Raw genomic sequence first — 18305 nt, forward strand, 5'->3', positions numbered from 1 at the left:
GATCTCACAGTTCATGAGTTTGAGCACCGTATTGGGCTCTGTGCTGGCAGCACGGAGCCTACTTGGGATTCTCTCTCTCTCTCCCTCCCTCTCTCTCTGCCTCTTCCCAGCTCTCTCTCTAAATAAATAAATTAAAAAAAAAAAAACGAGAAAAGAAACTTTAAAAAATACCAATAGAGGGGCGCCCGAGGGGCTCAGTTGGTTGAGCATCTGACTTCGGCTCAGGTCATGATCTCACGGTTCGTGAGTTCGAGCCCCGTGTCAGGCTCTGTGCTGACAGCTCGGAGCCTGGAGCCTGCTTTGAATTCTGTGTCTCCCTCTCTCTCTGTTCCTCCCCGGCTCGTGCTCTGTCTCTCTCTCTCACCTTCAAAAATAAATAAAATCATTAATAAAAAAATTTTTTAATACCAAGAGCATTAAAAAAGGAAATATTTATGAGTACATTTTTCTTTTCTTTTATTTTAAAATGTTTTAATGTTTATTTATTATTAAGAGACAGAGCGTGAACAGGGGAGGGGCAGAGAGAGAGGGAGACACAGAATCTGAAGCAGGCTCCAGGCTCTGAGCTTTCAGCACAGAGCTGGATGCAGGATTCGAACCCACAAACCGCAAGATCATGACCTGAGCCGAAGTCGGACGCTTAACCGGTGGAGCCACCCAGGCTCCCCTATGAATACATTTCTAAAGATACGAGCAAGACTGCAAAGAAAATTGTAAAACGTTGCTGAGAGTAATTAAAGAAGACCTAAATATTCGTGTCCACATAGTGTTAGGATGTCAATGCTTCCCCAGCTGGTCTATAGATGTTCCCTCGGAGCAGCACAGACAAGCACATTTCTGCACAGCCAAATGACGAAACACTACTGGGAGATAAAAAGGAACAGCCTACGGACATGCGCACCAATAGGGACAGATCTTGGAAATACTCTGCCGGGTGAACAAAGCCAGACAAAAACACATTTTTCCATCGGTCGAAAATTCTAGAATAAGCAAAACTACATGACGACCCAGGAAAAGGAAATCTGATTCAGACTGAAGGAAGTCACGATGGCGGCTCAGTACTGTGAAGGGGGGCACGGGGGCGATAGAACATTCTAGCTCTCGATGATTGTATTAGCTGCACTGGCATATGGGCTTGTCAAAACTCTTTGATCTCTAATACCTAAGATCTGTACATTTCCTGTGTGTAAATTCCACCTCGATAAAAACTTGTAATAAACCACGAGCCAAAAATTTCCTCTTTGTGCAGAAGGGTAAAACACTGCATCACGAAAGACGGATTATTTGGAATTGATGATGAAAGCACTCCTTATCGGAGCTCGAGAGAAGCAGACAAAGCCATGTTTAAAGGGAAACGTATAATCTTAAATGCACATGAGAAAACATGAAAGACTGAACGTTAATTAGCTCAAGGGTGACCTCTAAACACTAGCAGAAGAGAGGAAACCCCTGTGTTACTTGGAAAAAAAGAAAAGAATTTATGTTGGCTTCTACGACGCACTGAGACAGACGACCAGGCCGAGACCCCTTCGCTTTTGAAGCTGAAGGTGTTAAGATCCCGGGTTTGGACCCCAGGTCCACACGAGGGCATGTTGGCAGTGAAGCTTCTCAGCTCCTCCCCGGCCGGCCCTGTCTCTGCTGTGTCAAAATTCCTTGCTGTACCAGCAAAGGGCAAATTTGTTCTGGCTTCCCTCTTGCCCTGGATATATATAGCATTTGGGGGGTCCTAGTTTTAGGGGGCAGTGGCTTTCTATTATCTTCCCAATAATGTATCGGGAGAGGCCACGCACCGCGAGGCCGTCGGCTGAAGCTCACGGTCGCCCAGGCCGGCAAATGCCTCTCGTTCTCCTGCTGCTTCCGGCACAGTGATTCTGCGTTATCTCTTTAGCTCTTCAAGACCTTTAATGACACGGGTTTTTACATGTTATCCTGAATTCACTTGTTTGCAGCAGAATGAATCCAAGTACCCCATGTAGCCACATCCTCCAGCCAGGGAGGCGCACAGGACACAATAAAGAAAATTCTTTATTAATAATTCTAAGTACCAGCATGACAAAGTGGACAAAAGACACCACAAACAGAGGGAAGAGAGAAGCCTCGGGCTGGAAGACGATCCGTTAACGCACATACGAGGGTTAAAGATTAGAAGGTACCGCAACATATATTAAAGGTTTAAGGATTAAACAGAGTACAAAGAGCATGTACCCTCCATATGAGGCACAAGATAGGTAGGGGCAGCTCACTGACAGAGGAATCTGGGAGGCCCACAAACATAAAAAGACGGTCAGCTTTACTACTAATTAGGTATACTGGACATTTGTTATTATTTTTTGGCCACTTGGCGTCTGAACCTTTCTGTCTGTGTTTCTCTCCTCTGAGAGCCTTTTCCCACGGTACAAAGTACAGCGTCGGGCACGCATGTCCCAGCTGTGCCTGGCCAGGCTTCCCTCGGGGGCTGTGGGCTCCAGGTGATGACTCACGGGGGCCACGGCACCTGCTCCCCACGTCTAAGGGGAGAAGGGGCCCGGCTTCCACCGGCATCCAGGGGCTACCGTCAGTGGTGCTGGGGTGTGACTGACACCTGTGACCCGGCCACGGGACAGTGCTATCCTCGCCGTCTGGCTGTCCGCAGACCTGCACGTTTCCGTCTACCTAGCTTTGAGCCTGGTTCCCCAGCCCTGCTGGAAATTCCAGGTGCTTTTGATAATTTTTCCCTTTCCGCTTTAATCAGAAATCTACTTACGTCAGGGAAAGGCAAGTTCGAGCAACGAGGAGACAGAGACCCCTTTCTGCACGCGAGATGAAGCGACGTGGAAATATCTGGATGCCGGCAGAGGGAGTGTAAATTGGTAGAGATGCTTTGCATGGCAATTTGTGGATGTCTGATAAAGTGGGACGCAGGTATCTTATGACCTGGAAATTCCACTGCTGGTCACATTTTCTAAACTACAGCTTGTGGCGACAAGTGCAACACTCTTCACCCTGGTGCTATTTATAAACCAAAAAGAAAAAAAACCCAAAGTACTTTGATATCTATGTAGAATGAATAATAAATCCCACGTATTTATACACTGTATGAACTAGAACAGAATGTACCAAGTTGGAGAGATTTTGAAAAGGACAGTGTTGCAAAAGGACATGCATGGTATACTATTTAACTATTTATGTTTATGTGGAGAGGGAACCGGCAGACACAAATGAGGACAGGTAGCGGAGGGAATCTGAAGACAGGCGGAATGTGTCAATGTCAGCCTCCGGTTGTGACAGGACACTATAGCTGTGCCTCGTTAGGGGACACCGGGCCAACTGTTTCATCTCCCACAGCTGCGTGTGAATCTGCACCAAATTAATAAAAATTTAATTAAGGGGCACCTGGGTGGCGCAGTCGGTTAAGCGTCCAACTTCAGCCAGGTCACGATCTCGCGGTCCAGGAGTTCGAGCCCTGCGTCGGGCTCTGGGCTGATGGCTCGGAGCCTGGAGCCTGTTTCCGGTTCTGTGTCTCCCTCTCTCTCTGCCCCTCCCCCGTTCATGTTCTGTCTCTCTCTGTCCCAAAAATAAATAAATGTTGAAAAAAAAATTAAAAAAAATAAAAAATTAAAAAAAATAAAAATTTAATTAAAAAATACCAAACAATGTATGTATTATTTACAGAGACATGATAGCTTCTTTCCAGAAGAGGAGAGCAAATGAAATTTGGGAGCGATAGGCAGGGGACCAATCAAATTTCTCCCCCGTTGGAAAGAACATTTTTGAGGCAAATGCGACAAAATATTAACACTTTAAAAAATCTGCCTGTGGGTGAATGGATGAGTGTTTGTATCTTGCTCTGTGCTTCTCTTTGTGTTAAAAAATGCTGCAAAGATTGGGGCGCCTGGGTGGCTCAGTCGGTTAAGCGTCCGACTTCGGCTCAGGTCATGATCTCACGGTCTGTGAGTTCGAGCCCCATGTTGGGTTCTGTGCTCATAACTCAGAGCCCGGAGCCTGTTTCAGATTCTGTGTCTCCCTCTCTCTGACCCTCCCCCCTTCATGTTCTGTCTCTCTCTGTCTCACAAACAAATAAACATTAAAAAAAAATTTTTAAATGCCACGAAGATTAGGTGAGCTGCTTAGAAAGGACTTACGGCAACGCATGGCTAGCAGTTGGCGCTCTGTAAATCCCTAGGCCTCCTGAGAATTGCTGCTCTATTAGCCGGTGAGGGTAAGGGCTGCAGAAGCTTGCTTGGCCCGCGTATGCCTCATCACCACCTCCACTTTCCCTTCTTGCCAGCCCTCCTCAGGAAGGAACACAGCAAAGGAACGGTGTCTAAGAGAGGCAGGCCAGCACGACGGAGGGGAGCAGTCCACACGTGGGGACACAGCTGTCCCTGCCTCCGCGGTCATCCCAAGGGCTGCGTGAGCTAACGCATGTTAAGCACACGGTGGGGCCAGACAGCTGGGTTCTGGTCAAGCCGGGTGCGGCCGGGACCAAGGCAGAGATGCTCCCCCAAGGACCACCGTGATCTTGTTTCAAAGTCAGCTTCTCAACTTACGTTACAGTCAGGATCGGGCGAAGAGGAGATAAACAGCTTGCCCGAGGTCCCTGGAGTTGAACAGGGACTGATTGCTGACCATGCCCCGAGCTGGAACAGGTGCACCTCTGAGGCCGAGGGCAGAAGGGGGACTTGGTCAAGTGAGAAGGGAAGCAGTTTGGAGGAATTGGGGCCACATCGGACCCCTTGAGTCCTCCTATCCTCCCCCCCACCCCTATCCCTGCTCTGTGAGCTTAAGGACAGCCGCATTTAGACGAGACATCCTGGAGAAACAAGTGAGGAACTCAATGCCTCGGGGAGCAAAGCGTCTCGGGCTTCTTAGGAGGTCAGGAATTCAAAGAGGAAAGGCGTGACCAGCAGCCTCCAGTCATCAGCGGCAAAGGGAAGGCCGAGAGCTCCCTCTGCAGGCTTCTTCGGTGACATGTTTGTCCTTCCGCGGTGCCTTAACACACAGCGGGGAACCCAGCACACTGTGCCCACGGAAGACCAAGGCTGTCAGCTCAGCGTCCTGTTCGAGGGTACCCAGCCAGCAGACAGGCAGACGGCCCCGAAATGATGGTTTCAATAATAACGCTTTTAATAAAACCATTTTATTGTGCTAAAGTATATATAACATGGAATGTGCCATCTTAACCTTTTGTCAGTGCACGGTTCAGTGGCATTAAAATTTATACTGTTGTGTAGACATCACAACTGTCCCCTTCCAGAACTTTCCGTCCTCCCACACTGAGACTCTGTTCCCAGTACACACTGACCCCCACCCCCTTCCCCAGCCCCCGGCACCACCATCTCCTTTCTGTCTCTGTGGTTTTGATGAGTCCAGAGACCCCTAAAGAGAGAGATCCTTCTGTGTCTGGCTTACTTCATTCAGCATCATGTCCTTAAGGTTCATCCACGTTGTAACAGGTGCCAGAATTTCCTTCCTTTTTAAGCCCGAGTAATATTCCACTGTAAGGATATACCACATATTATTCATCCATCCATCAATCCTTCCTTCCATTCATCCATCCTTCGTTCCTTCCTTGTTTCCTTCGTTCATTCCTTCCTTCCTTTTAAATTTATTATTAAGAGAGACAGAGCACAAGTGGGGGAGGGGCAGAGAGAGAGGGAGACACAGAATCCCAAGCAGGCCCCAGGCTCCAAACTGTCAGCACAGAGCCCGACGCCGGGCTTGAACACATGGAGTGGGAGATCATGACCTGAGCCGGAGTCGGATGCTCAACCAACTGAGCCACCCAGGTTCCCCACACATGTGACATTTTTATTGGCCAGCGCTGAAGTACTCTGTGCTAGGAGTAAGGTAGGCCATCACCGGCTATCAAACTTCATAAAAAGGTCAATAGTAACACACGGGGCTCTCTACAACTGTGGTCCGGCCAAGATATCACATCCTTCATTTAGTTATCAATTTAGTCTTTCATTTACTTGTTCAACCATGCACTCATATGAACAGACATCTCCGAACACCTGTTCCCTACGGGGGACTTTGTCAAGATCCAGGGCTCCCGAGAGAAGAAACTGTAGCTCTTGGTCCCGACCTTCCTGGGTGAGTGAGGTTTTCCCGCCCCTTACGTTCCCCGGCCTTAGCATGGAACCCCCACACCCTTCATCTTGCAAACCTAACTTATACGTTCAGAGTAAGCTGTGTGTATCATGTCCCTCTACCGCTAAATACTCAAGACACGTTTCCTTAGAACAGTGATATTCTCTTCCACCACCTCGGAACAGCCATCAGCTTCAGCAAATTTAACCCTGTTAATGTATTTTTATCTGATCTTCCGTTTGTATTCCGATGTCTTCAGCTTTGTCAGTTCAGTCCGTGACATGCATCAGAGCATGTTTTTTTTCCCTCCGGTACAGGATCCAGCGAAGATGAGGCATTGGAATCAGTTGTCACGTCTCTTTGGTCCCCTCTTTTGACCCTTACAAGCAGGCAAGCAAATCGTGGTCCACAGGAGCATAAGGGTGCATCCACGGACACTCACTGGGTTAGTGGCAGAGCCACTGCTACTCGTCCCAGTTGGCCACGGGGCTCGAAACTCTCGCGGCTCCCAGGACGGAGCTGTAGCCTCGTAACAGTGATGTCACGACCAGAATTTCACATTTATGCACACGGATGGTGGAAGCCTTCTGGGGTCGCCATGGCAGTAAGCCAACCCTGCTACACAGTTACTTTGGGAAAACATGCCATCATCCTACACAGTTGAGGACGCCCCACGCGAGACCCGCCCAGCCCAGCCCCTGATGCGGACAGTCTTCAGATGAGCTCATGCGCGCGTGTGAGAACATTTTTCACAGCATTGTTGGCAGCACCGGACAAGGGAAAGAGCCCAAATTTCCAAGAGCCAGAGGAGGGACCCAGGAACTAGGATATGGTCTTCGGGCGCCAGGGTGGTTCAGTCCGTTGTGTCCAACTCTTTTTTTTTTTAATTTTTTTAACGTTTATTTTTATTTTTATTTTTGAGACAGAGCATGAATGGGGGAGGGTCAGAGAGAGAGAGGGAGACACAGGATCTGAAACAGGCTCCAGGCTCCGCCCTGTCAGCACAGAGCCCTACGCGGGGCTCGAACTCATGGACCGCGAGATCACGACCTGAGCCAAAGTTGGACGCTTAACCGACTGAGCCACCTAGGCGCCCCTGTTGTGTATAACTCTTGATTTCGGCTCAGCTCACGATCCTGGGGTCGTGGGACTGAGCCCCGTGTCAAGTGCGGCATTGAGTGTGGAGCCTGCTTGAGATTCTCTCTCCTCTTGCCTCTCACATGGCTCCCATGTGCACTCTCTCCCTCTCTCTCTCTTTAAAATTAAAAAAAAAAGGAAGAAAGAAAGTAAGATGTGGTCTATAATGGAATGTCACTCAGCAGAAATGAATGAGCTATGGTACGTGAAAATGAATTAATCTCAAAAACATAATGGGAAAAAAGCAAAAATTCCAGGAAAAGATGTACAAATAGGGATCATAAACGTGCATTCTGTTCTCTGGTGACACACATTACTATACATCTCTGTGTATGAAATATGTATTTTTTAGCTTATTTATTTTGAGAGAGAGAGAGAGAGAGAGAGAGGGAGAGAGAGAAGGAGAGAACATGTGAGCAGGGAAAGGGACAGAGAGAGAAGGAGAGAGAATCCCAAGCAGGCTCTGCACTGTCTGCATGGAGCCTGATGTGGGGCTCGAACTCACAAACTGTGAGATCAGGACCTGAGCCGAAATCAAGAGACAGGCGCCTAACCGACTGAGCCCCCCAGGTGCTCCTAAATATGTATTTTTACATTTATAATGCCTTTGCCTATCTTTATAGATTTATACTTCTACTATATACGGTATTTTAGACCATATGTGGAAAGTATATATATATAATTTGTATGATATATACATTAGTTTATGTATATTAATATAAATGTGTTTACTACAAGCTTTCTTGTATATTTATCACTATACATATTTACTCTGTATTTACTACATATAGTATTTTATACATATTTGTACAGACATAACTACCGTAAATACTATAACAATATATAAATATGATGTTTATATAATCATTTTACTACTTATGTAATAAACATCATATAAAATACTATATAGAATTAAAATTCTACACGTAACACTATATACATTTTAGCCAGGTACCTGTTACATATACATCTATATTATAAACCTATAAAGACAGACAAGGGTGTGGTAAAGAAACTTTATCGCCCTTTCCGGACCGTTTTAAGTGTTTTACAAACTGGAGTCACGGGCGTAGGGACGGTCCGGCGTGGGGGCCCCGGGGGACTTCTGCGCTCTGAGGACCACCGTTTGAGAACCGCGGGCCTGGCAGCTACCTTGGATCCTTCCCTCCGTGACTCTTTCAAGTGGATGGAAAAATCACAAGGCAAGTGCCGCTGCGTTCTGGAACCCGGCCTCTCTTCGCACGCACGCACGCACACACAAAGCAATTCTGCAGGCCGAAGCTTGGAGAGCACCCTGCTGGTGTTCAATTTTCCCACAAAAACCGCTGGTTTTGTCTGTGTGTTCACTTTCCTTTCCCACCACTCAGCTACCTCCTCTCCAAATGCAGGGTGCGGGGTAGGGGGAGGACGGACCGCGAAGGGGCGCATCGCTGGACCCGCGGGAGGCCTGGCCTCGTGGCCGCACAGATCTGTTGAAACTCCCCCAGCTGCCCACCCCGGAGGGCGGCTCACAGCCAGGAAGTTCAGCGCTGCATACGGTCTGGCCATCCGGCGGGCGACCCGGGGGCGCCAGCCCTCCCCACACTTCAAACGAAACCACATGCTGCCCGTCCACAGAGCACCATCAAAAGAGGGTGAGCCCTGAGCCCTGCCTTTCTTCCTCCGCTCTGGCACAAACACCTCCTTCCCACTCACAATCGCGACCCACACGCTCGCAGCCACTAGAATGAGCCGTGACGATGCCAGCATGCATTTCCCTGATGCCTCCCCTCCGTGCAGGGGAGTCTCTCACCCCAGGCCCACGGCCACGGGACGGCAGATCCACGTCAGGCCATCGGCCCGTAAGGGCTACCACTCACCAAGCACGCTGTAAGGGCTCACCGATCACTCACTATGTACCAGGCACTGTTCTTTAACTAGCGTAAGAGACGGGCAAACGTCTCGTTTCTTTGTTTGAAATCAGATTTGTCACAATAAATCTGATAATAAGCCTTCACTCACTGGCTAACCAGGAATCCAATGTCACACTTTTTTTTTAGGGGAAGTCCTACAGGCCGTTGTGTTTGGGCCTCGATGCTGACAACACAGCCCAGGCAGGCCCATGGCTGGGAGGTGAGGGGGGACGTCAGCCCCCTCTGGCGCAACAGGGCTCCCGAGACTTTGCCGAGGGGGCAGCAAGGACGCCAGACACCCCTCTGGCCACCCCGCTGGAGACCCTGCCACCTTGGGCTCTCCCTCACCCCTGTCCTTGCCTCCTGGGCTGAGGGACTAGACACTTCCCAGCTCTGAGCCTCTTTCTAAAACCCAGGAGTGACCTCCACCCTTCGGAACCCGGTGGGCCCTCTTGAAAATACTCTCTTTCTTTTCAGATAAGCCTACAGGAAAAGAAAGGCAGAAGTTATCCACATTATCTTCCGGGGAGTCCTCCCTAGCCTAGGAGATGCCTACTGTTACCATCCAGCTTCAGGCAAGAAAGCAGACTCAGTGAGAGGAAGTGAACTGCCCACATCAGGCGGCAGGCGGCAGGCAAGGGAGGCACTCTGCCCTCCCGGGCCCCAAGCCCTGGGCTTCCCACGGGGGTGGGGGCGTGGCAGAACATTTAGCCCATCAAACTCACGGTTTCGTGGGAGCCCTAAATGTCTCCTTCCAATGAATTTACATTTTGGGGGGCCTGGGTGGCTCAGTCAATAAAGCATATGACTTTGGCTCAGGTCATGATCTTGTGGTTTGTGGGTTTGAGCCCCACAATGGGCTCTCCGCTGTCCGTCGGAGGCTGCTTGGGATTCTCTCTCCCTCTCTCTGCCTCTCCCCTGCTCGCACGCTGTCTCTCTGTCTCTCAAAAAATAATCTTACAACAAAAAATGAATTTACATTTTAAAATCAGGTTTTGAGCTGTTAACTTTCCGGGCCCAGGATGGATGGTGCCGCCTCTGCCCGTGTGCCATCACTGCTGATCCCTGCAAGTGCTCCAAGGGACAGAAACTGTCCCCCAGTCCCCACACGCTGCCCACCCGGGCTCCGTCCTTATTTCCCTGTTCCTTCTCGCCCCAAACGAGGGTGACTACGCGGCCCCAGCCGATCTGATACGTCCTTTTTTTCTCTTCCTTGTTCTTCTTTGTCCCCATCTTGCGGTTCTCCAAACGGAGGTGGTCTGCTTCAGGAAGTGTTACGTTGGGTTTGCCTCGCCTATGTCGTCCTCTTTAATCATCCAACGGCTAACGGATGGAAATGAAAACGCTACCTCTGGCAGCACAGCAACTGGCCACGCTGCCTGGCAGCAGAGGAGCCGAGTGGCCCAGGGTCGTGAGTCTGGCCCGGGGGTGGGGGGCGGGGTGCTTCCCGATGGATGGACCGCAGCGCAGCCAGCTGCCGACCTGAGAAGCTGGGTGTAATTAAAGGCCCTAACAGCAACTCTGCCCACGAGTCAAGTGTATTTCTGACCCTCCCGGAGGGCGGGAGGTGTGGAGGCAACCCACCACCACGGGGGACGGCAGGCTGGAGGCTCCGCCTCTTCCCGGGCAGGCAGCCTCCCCCGGATGTTGGTGGCGCAACGCCTCCGTGACGTGGCCATAGCACACGTGACTCGGTGGGCTACACTGGGCGACTCCGAATAGAGGCAAACCCCAAATAAAGCGCACTCACATCGTGTGGACAGACATCTGCGGGAGCCTGCTCATTTTGGTAAAAGACAGGCCATCATCCAGACGTCGGCAGTAGGACTGGGCCGCTGTGGTGCATCTGGAGACGTTCTGATGGAGAGAAGGGGCGCACGCCGGCCAGGCCAGCGGGACGTGCTGAAGGACAGCTACTGGCAGAGGAGGTCTTGGGCGTCCACAGCTCCACTTGAGAGGCTCCTGGGTGGTCCGCCACCAAGAGGGACGGTTTTCCCAGGTGTTCCCGGTCAGTCGCTCAAGGACAGACACCCGGGCAGCTAATCGGGTTATTCAAAGTACAGGCGTATCAGGGATGCTGCAAGTTTGCTTCCAGACCTCTGCAGTAAAGCTCAATCAGAATGAAGTCAGTCAAATGAATTTTTTGGTTTCCCGGGGCGTATAACAATCTGTGTTTACACTACGATGCAGTCTAGTAAGTGTGCAATGACATGATGTCTAAAAAAACAGGTACTTACTTTAATTTAAAAATACTCTATCGCTGGGCCACCGGGGCAGGGCTCAGTCGGTTGGGCATCCGATTTCGGTTCAGGTCATGATCTCACCACTCATGAGTTGGAGCCCTGCGTCGGGCTCTGTGCTGACAGCTCAGAGCCTGGAGCCTCCTTTGGATTCTGTGTCTCCCTCTGTCTCTGCCCCTCCCACACTCGTGCTCTGTCTCTCTCTCTCTCAAAACTGAATAAACGTTAAAAAAAATTAAAAATTGTATGGAAGCCAATTTGACAATAAATTATATTAAAAAAATAACATCATTTATTCTTGTTAGAAAACACACATTTACTGTTGAAAACACAACAGAATAATAAAGACAATTAAAATCACCTACAATCCAGTAAACCCCCCAAAAAATTAAAAATTTAAAAATAAGGGGCACCTGGGTGGCTCAGTCAGTTAAGTGTCTGACTTCGGCCCGGGTCATGATCTCACGGTTTGTGGGTTCATGCCCCACATCGGGCTCTGTGCTGACAGCTCAGAGACTGGAGCCTGCATCAGCTTCTGTGACTCCCTCTCTCTCTGCCCCTCCCCTGCTCATGCTCTGTGTCTCAAAAATAAATAAATGTTGAAAAATTAAAAAAAAATTAAAAATAAACATATCTTATTGCTAAAAATGCTAACCATCACCCAAGCCTGCAGCGGGCTGTAACCTTCCTGCCGGTGGAAGGTTTTCCTGGAGGCCGCCGGTTGCTGACCGTCAGGGTGGAGGTTGCTGGAGGCTGGGGTGGTTCTGGCAAGTTCTGAAATGAGACGATCAAGTCTGCTGTGCTGACTCTTTCCCGAAAGGCCTCTCCGTAGCGTGCGATGCTGTTCGATAGCATCTACCCACAGGAGAACTTCCTTCACGCCTGGGGTCCAGCCGCTCACACCTGCTGCGGCTTTAGCGACTCCGTTTATGCGCTGTTCTCAACCCTTTGCGGTCATTTCGACCGTCCACGCGGCGCCTTCACCAGGAGTGGGTTCCAGCTCCAGAAACCTCACTTGCTCACCCGTAAGGAGCGGGACCTCGTCTGGTGAAGCGTGAGATGGAAGCCGTCCAGCCCCACCCGCAGGCTCCACCTCTGGTTCTGTTCTCTTCCTGTTCCCCCACATCTGCACGGACTTCGTCGCCCGTGTCCCGAACCCCTCGAGGTCGTCCCTGAGGGCTGGCATCGCCTTCTGCCAAACTCCTGTCACAACTGATATTTTGGCCTCTTCCTGCGAATCACGTACGTTCTTAGTGGCATCGAGAACGGTGACTGCTTTCCGGCAGGTTTTCTGGCATCGAGAAGGGTGACTGCTTTCCGGCGGGTTTTTGGCGGACTTTTCCCAGCAGAGGAAGCACCATCCGTGGCAGCTACAGCCTTACGAAGTGCGCCTGTTCAATAAGTCTTGAGGACCGAAACGACTCCTCGGTCCACGGGCGGCAGGACGGATGCCGAGTCCGGCATGAACACCACGCTCGTCTCACTGCCCGTGTCCGTCCGAGCTCTCGGGTGACCAGGGGCGTCGCACACAGACGCAATGCCATCCGGGCGGCGGCATCCCGTCGGCAGAGGACAGGCAGCGCCCACTCCGCGTGCTCGCTCGGGGCCCTCGGACTCGGGACGGTCGCTGGGCACTGGCCCCAGCTTGCGTCACCGGCTGCTGCGTCAGCCCCGGACGGGAGGGTTGGCCGGTCCCTTGAGGCTGGGAAGCCAGGTGCTGACGTCTCTCCAACTATGCACGTCCTGACGCACGTCCTCGACCCGTGTGGCGTGCGGGCCCCTTCGTTAAAGGTCGCAGCTGGATCTTCCGGACCCCCTGCGGCTGCGTCTACACCGCCGTGCACTCTTCCGCCTTGGACGCGGCCTCTGCTGGCTTCAGACTCTCCTCCCGCAGCTTCCTCCCCGCCTCCGCCTTCGTGGAACTGAGGCAGTCAGCGCGTGGCTCTGGGTTAGGCTATAGCTTACGGGGATGCCGTGGCTGGTTCACTCTTCTGTCCCGACCGCTAAAACCGGGAGGCTGATTCTTTCCCATGCTAATTTCCTTCCGGAGCGTGTCCTTTGCGCCGACCTCCCGGCTAAGCGTCCGGGGCGAGGGGCCCGGTTTCCGCCTTCCTCACCGAGCTTGCTCGTCCGTAGCTCGTGATCTGACGTCAGAGACGTGAGACTCTTCCTTTCGCTGGGACCCCAGGGGCCTCTGTAGGGTCATTACGTGGCCCAGTTTCAGTGTTGCTGTGTCTCGGGAAACAGGGAGGCCCGAGGACGAGGAGGGAGATGGGGGAGCGGCCGCTCGGGACAGCGGTCAGCACACACACAGTTATCGATTGTGTTTGCCCTTACGTGAACGCGGTTCCTGGTCCCCAAAACAATCACGATGGTAACGTCAAAGATCACGGTCACAGATCACCGTGACACATTATGACAAAAAAGCATTGGGAGAATTATCAAAATGTGACCCAGAGACACCAAACGAGCAAATGCGCCAACAAACTTGCCCAAGGCAGCCACAAACCTCCAATTTGTGAAAACCAAAATATCTGTGAAACACGGTGAAGCGGGGCACAACATCACGGAGCACGCCCGTGCAGGAACAAGGATTCCCCGCCCAGACCTCAGGTTTTCCTCTCCCTCAAGTAAATCTTATTTTTGCCTTGGTTTGTTGGCCACAAGGGTCTATTAACTCTGTCCCTCAAACCAGTACGTGTGGTTTGCACGAGGGTAACACCCACACATCTGAGTTGTTCTTTGATAATCCACACTGAGGCGAAAAAGGACACGAATCTATGTACCGACGCAGATAGATCTTCCGATAAATTAAGTGAAATAAAGGGTATTACGGTGCATGTGGCATGCTGCCACTTACACACGAACTGTCAATTAGTTTTTTTTAAAGGCCAGGATTAGAAGAACAAAAAGCAAAAAGAAAACGAATAGTAAAATGGTGGACTGGATCCCGACTGGAGCTGTAATGACATCGGGTGGAAATGAGAAAAACACTTCCATTCAAAGCAAAGATGAACAGATTGGATTAAAAGAGTAAGGTCGCACTACACACTGTCTGTAAAACCCTCTTTAAATAACATGCTATATAGAGATTACAAGGAACACCAACTGGGTGGCTAAAAATAACAGAAATTTATTCTCTCAGTTCTGAAGGCCAGACATTGCAAATCAAGGCATCAGCAGGCTTGTTTCTTCTGGAGGCTCCGAGGGAAAACCCCTGCCCGCGCCTCTCCTAGCTTCTGGTGGTTGCCCACAAGCCTTGGTGTTTCTTTTCTTAGCCTCTGGACTCACCATTTCTTCGGTCTCCATCCTCACATGGCATTCTCTTCTGTTTCTTTCCAGATATCCTACTTCCCATAAGGACCCCAGACATTGCACTGGGGCCCTCTCTAATCCAGTGTGACCTCACTCAACTTGATGACGGCTGCAAAGACCCTTTTTGCAGTTAAGGTCACATTCACAGGTACCGGGGGCTGAGACTCGGACTTGACTTTTCAGGGGACACAATCGGATCCATGACGCTATGCAAACATTAATGAAAAGCAGGCTGGAAGTTACTATAATAGTATCAGACACAACAGACTCCAGACCAAGACGTATCACCAGGAATAAAAATGGTAGAGGGGGCCAACTCATCAACAAAGGCAAAGCAACCCTCATTATGTCTGCACCTGCTCCAGAACTCGACATCCCATGAAGGAAGGGACAAGACAAATCCTTCAGTAGAATCGGAGGTTTCAACATCTCTCTGAGCAACGGTAGAGCCAGCACAGATCAGAAATCTTTTGGAAGAGTTGAACAACGCTAACCATCCGCCTGGCCTGCCATATACGAAACACTCCACCTGTATGCTCCAAGCGCACGAGGAACATTCACCAAGGTGGACCGCACTATGGCCATAAAACAAAATCTCAAATTTTAAAAAGGATTGACACCATACAAAGTATGGTCTCTGGCCACCAGGTAAATACGCAAGAAACTAATTTTGGAAACGTGTCTGGAAAAAATCCTCAAGTATTTGGAAATTGACGACACATTTCCAAATAAACCATGGGTCTGAGAAGAAATCATAATGGAAATTAGAGAACATTTTCAGGGGCGCCTGGGCAGCTCAGTTGTTTAAGCATCTGACTCTTGGTTTCGGCTCAGGTCATGATCTCAAGGTTCGTGAGTTCAAGCCCCGAGTGGGGCCCTGCGCTCACAGTGTGGAGCCTCCCTGGGGTTCTGTCTCTGCCCCTCCCATGTCAGTCTCTCTCAAAATATATAAATAAACTTAAAAAAATTTTTTTTCGCAGAAAACACAACATAATCTTGCAGGATGTGACTAAAGTAGTGCCTAGAGGGAGAACTATGGCCTTCAAACCAGATGTTGAGATTCAGACCCTGGTTCCTCCCAGGACATCGTTCCTACACCCTCTCAGCGAACAGCACAGGTTATAAGAACGGATCCCTGCTTACATTGTGATTTCGTACGGGCCACAAAAGGCCGCTTCTTTAAATTTTTTTTAAATGTTTATTTATTTTTGAGAGAATGAGACACACACACAGACAGATCATGAGTGAGGGAAGGGAGACACAGAATCCGAAGCAGGCTCCAGGCTCTGAGCTGTCAGCAAAGAGCCTGTCGCAGGGCTCGAACTCACGAACCATGAATCATAACCTGAGCTGAAGTGGGGCGTTCAACCGACTGAGCCACCCAGGCGCCCCTCAAAAGGTTGCTTCTTTACTTTTACTGACCCTTTTGCATTTATTAGCCAAAATTGTTGTCTATAGAATCAACCATTTACCTTGAAATATAAGGTAAAATAAAAAAGTAATTATTTTTTGCTTGAGCCTTTGATTTATTTTCAGAGTAATGACACGATGCTCAGCAGCATCCACCTGTGACTATACAGTTTTTTTCTGCTTTTGAGGCTCAAAAGTTCCACGGGGAGACCCTTGAAGCTGGCTCCTGAGTCCTCCCCATCCCCAATGATTTACTATACAATTGTCAAACACACAGAAGTGTTGAAAGAACTTTGCAGGGAACAGTCACAAACCTACCACCGAATTCGACAGGGAACACTTTTCTCTGATCAACAACACCAGCACTGCTTACCCTCCTCAGAACCTATTTTCATGGCACTTCATGTGTCTCCTTCTAGGCCTTTCTCCGTGTACTATACGTATTTCCCTATCGTGTTAGTCTGCTAAGGCTGTCATAAACAGAATACCACAGACCAGGGGGGCTTCGACAACAAAGTTCTGACAGTTCTGGAGCCTGGACATCCAGGGTCAAGGTGGGGGCATGTTTGCTTTCTCCGGAGGCCTCCTGGGACACGGGACGTGGGCTGTGGTTCTATGTCCGTTTAGCATGTCTGACAACCCGGTGCTGATGTTGGCCGGGGAGTTCAGTTCCTCCCGACCGGGACCCTGCCACAGATTGCTTGAGTGTCCCGAGGACACGGTGGCTAGCTTCTTTCAGAGCCGGTGATCCAAGAGAAGAGACAGCAGGCCAGGTGGAGGCTTCCCATTCTCAGGACCTAGGTTTGGAGGGGACATAGCATCACCTCTGCCACATCCTATTCCTTAGAGTGACTAAATGCACACACGCTGAAAGGGAGCAGGGTTTGGCTTGGAATTTATGAACCCATCATAAATGAACTTTTATGGAACGCTTTGATTCCTGAAAGTCGTCTCCCTTACACTGTAATTCTAAGATGACAAGGATCATGCATTCTCAGGGCGCCTAGGCGGCTTAGTCAGTCAGTTAAGCCTCCAACTTGGGCTCAGGTCATGATCTCACAGTTCGTGAGTTCGAGCCCCGCGTTGGGCTCTGTGCTAACAGCATGAAGCCCACTTCGGATCCTCTGTCCCCCTCCCTTGGCTTCTCCCCCCACCTCACCTTCAAAAAAAGGAAACAGTAAAGGAATCCTGCATTTTTGCCTCGCCACCGTACCCCCAACAGAGCACGGCCCACTCAGGCCCCTAACTTCAGACCTTTGTGGGCAGTGGAACCGAGGACGGTGTGGGGGTGCTCTCCACAACTCGGAGAGATGCCTTTGGAAAACACACGTCGCTTGTTTTGCACGGGGCGTACATCCACATTACCTGCACTAAAGGGCATGACAAGGCTCAGGATGCCTGGCTGGCTCAGCCCGGAGAGCACGCGACTCTTGACAACAGGGATCTGAGTTTACCCACATTGGGCATAGAGATTACATACATAAGTAAACTTAAAAATATATATGCTCTGTCTCTCCCTGTCTCAAAAATACATAAACGTTAAAAAAAAATTAAAAAAAAAAAGGGGCGCCTGGGTGGCTCAGTCGACTGGTTAAGCGGCCAACTTCGGCTCAGGTCATGATCTCGCGGTCCGTGAGTTCGAGCCCCGTGTCGGGCTCTGGGGTGATGGCTCAGAGCCTGGAACCTGTTTCAGATTCTGTGTCTCCTCTCTCTGACCCTCCCCCGTTCATGCTCTGTCTCTCCCTGTCTCAAAAATAAACAAACGTTAAAAAAATTAAAATATATATGTATATATTAAGAAAAATGAAAAGAAAGAACTCAAAACATGACAAGGCTCTTCAAGAGGAAGAAGTGAGACTAGCCAGCCGCTCCAGGCCACACACCAGTGCCCCAGAAACCTTCCCTAAGAAACATGCAACTTCCACACCGAGGCCAGCTATTTTCAAGCTTTTCTGTGAATTTCTGCCTCCTTGTTCATGGATCTGTCACCTTCAGCACTTTCTACAGGAAAAGGGCTGGTAGAACCCAGTGACCGCTGAAAACCGCGGATGCAACTAGAAATTAGGCGAACTCTAACCTCCAGGGGAAACCTGTCGGCCGGCACATAAGGGGAAACTGAGGCAGAAAGGCCACTCAGCTGAAAACAGGACGGAGAAGATTCAAACCCGGTGTCAGGCAACCCAAGAACCTTCTGTAGCCCTGGTGTTCTTTCGACTGAGGGAAAAGACACCTTTCAATA

The 18305-nt window shown here is 50.1% G+C and overlaps 1 protein-coding gene across 1 annotated transcript in view; it reads right to left on the minus strand.

The window, feature by feature from the left end:
- SNX8 (sorting nexin 8) overlaps positions 1–18305 on the minus strand; it is a 69057-nt gene that overhangs the window by 50002 nt on the left and 750 nt on the right. The window lies entirely within an intron of this gene.

The sequence above is a fragment of the Prionailurus bengalensis genome, chromosome E3 (genome assembly GCF_016509475.1).
Source record: "Prionailurus bengalensis isolate Pbe53 chromosome E3, Fcat_Pben_1.1_paternal_pri, whole genome shotgun sequence".
In the NCBI taxonomy this organism is placed as follows: Eukaryota; Metazoa; Chordata; class Mammalia; order Carnivora; family Felidae; genus Prionailurus; species Prionailurus bengalensis.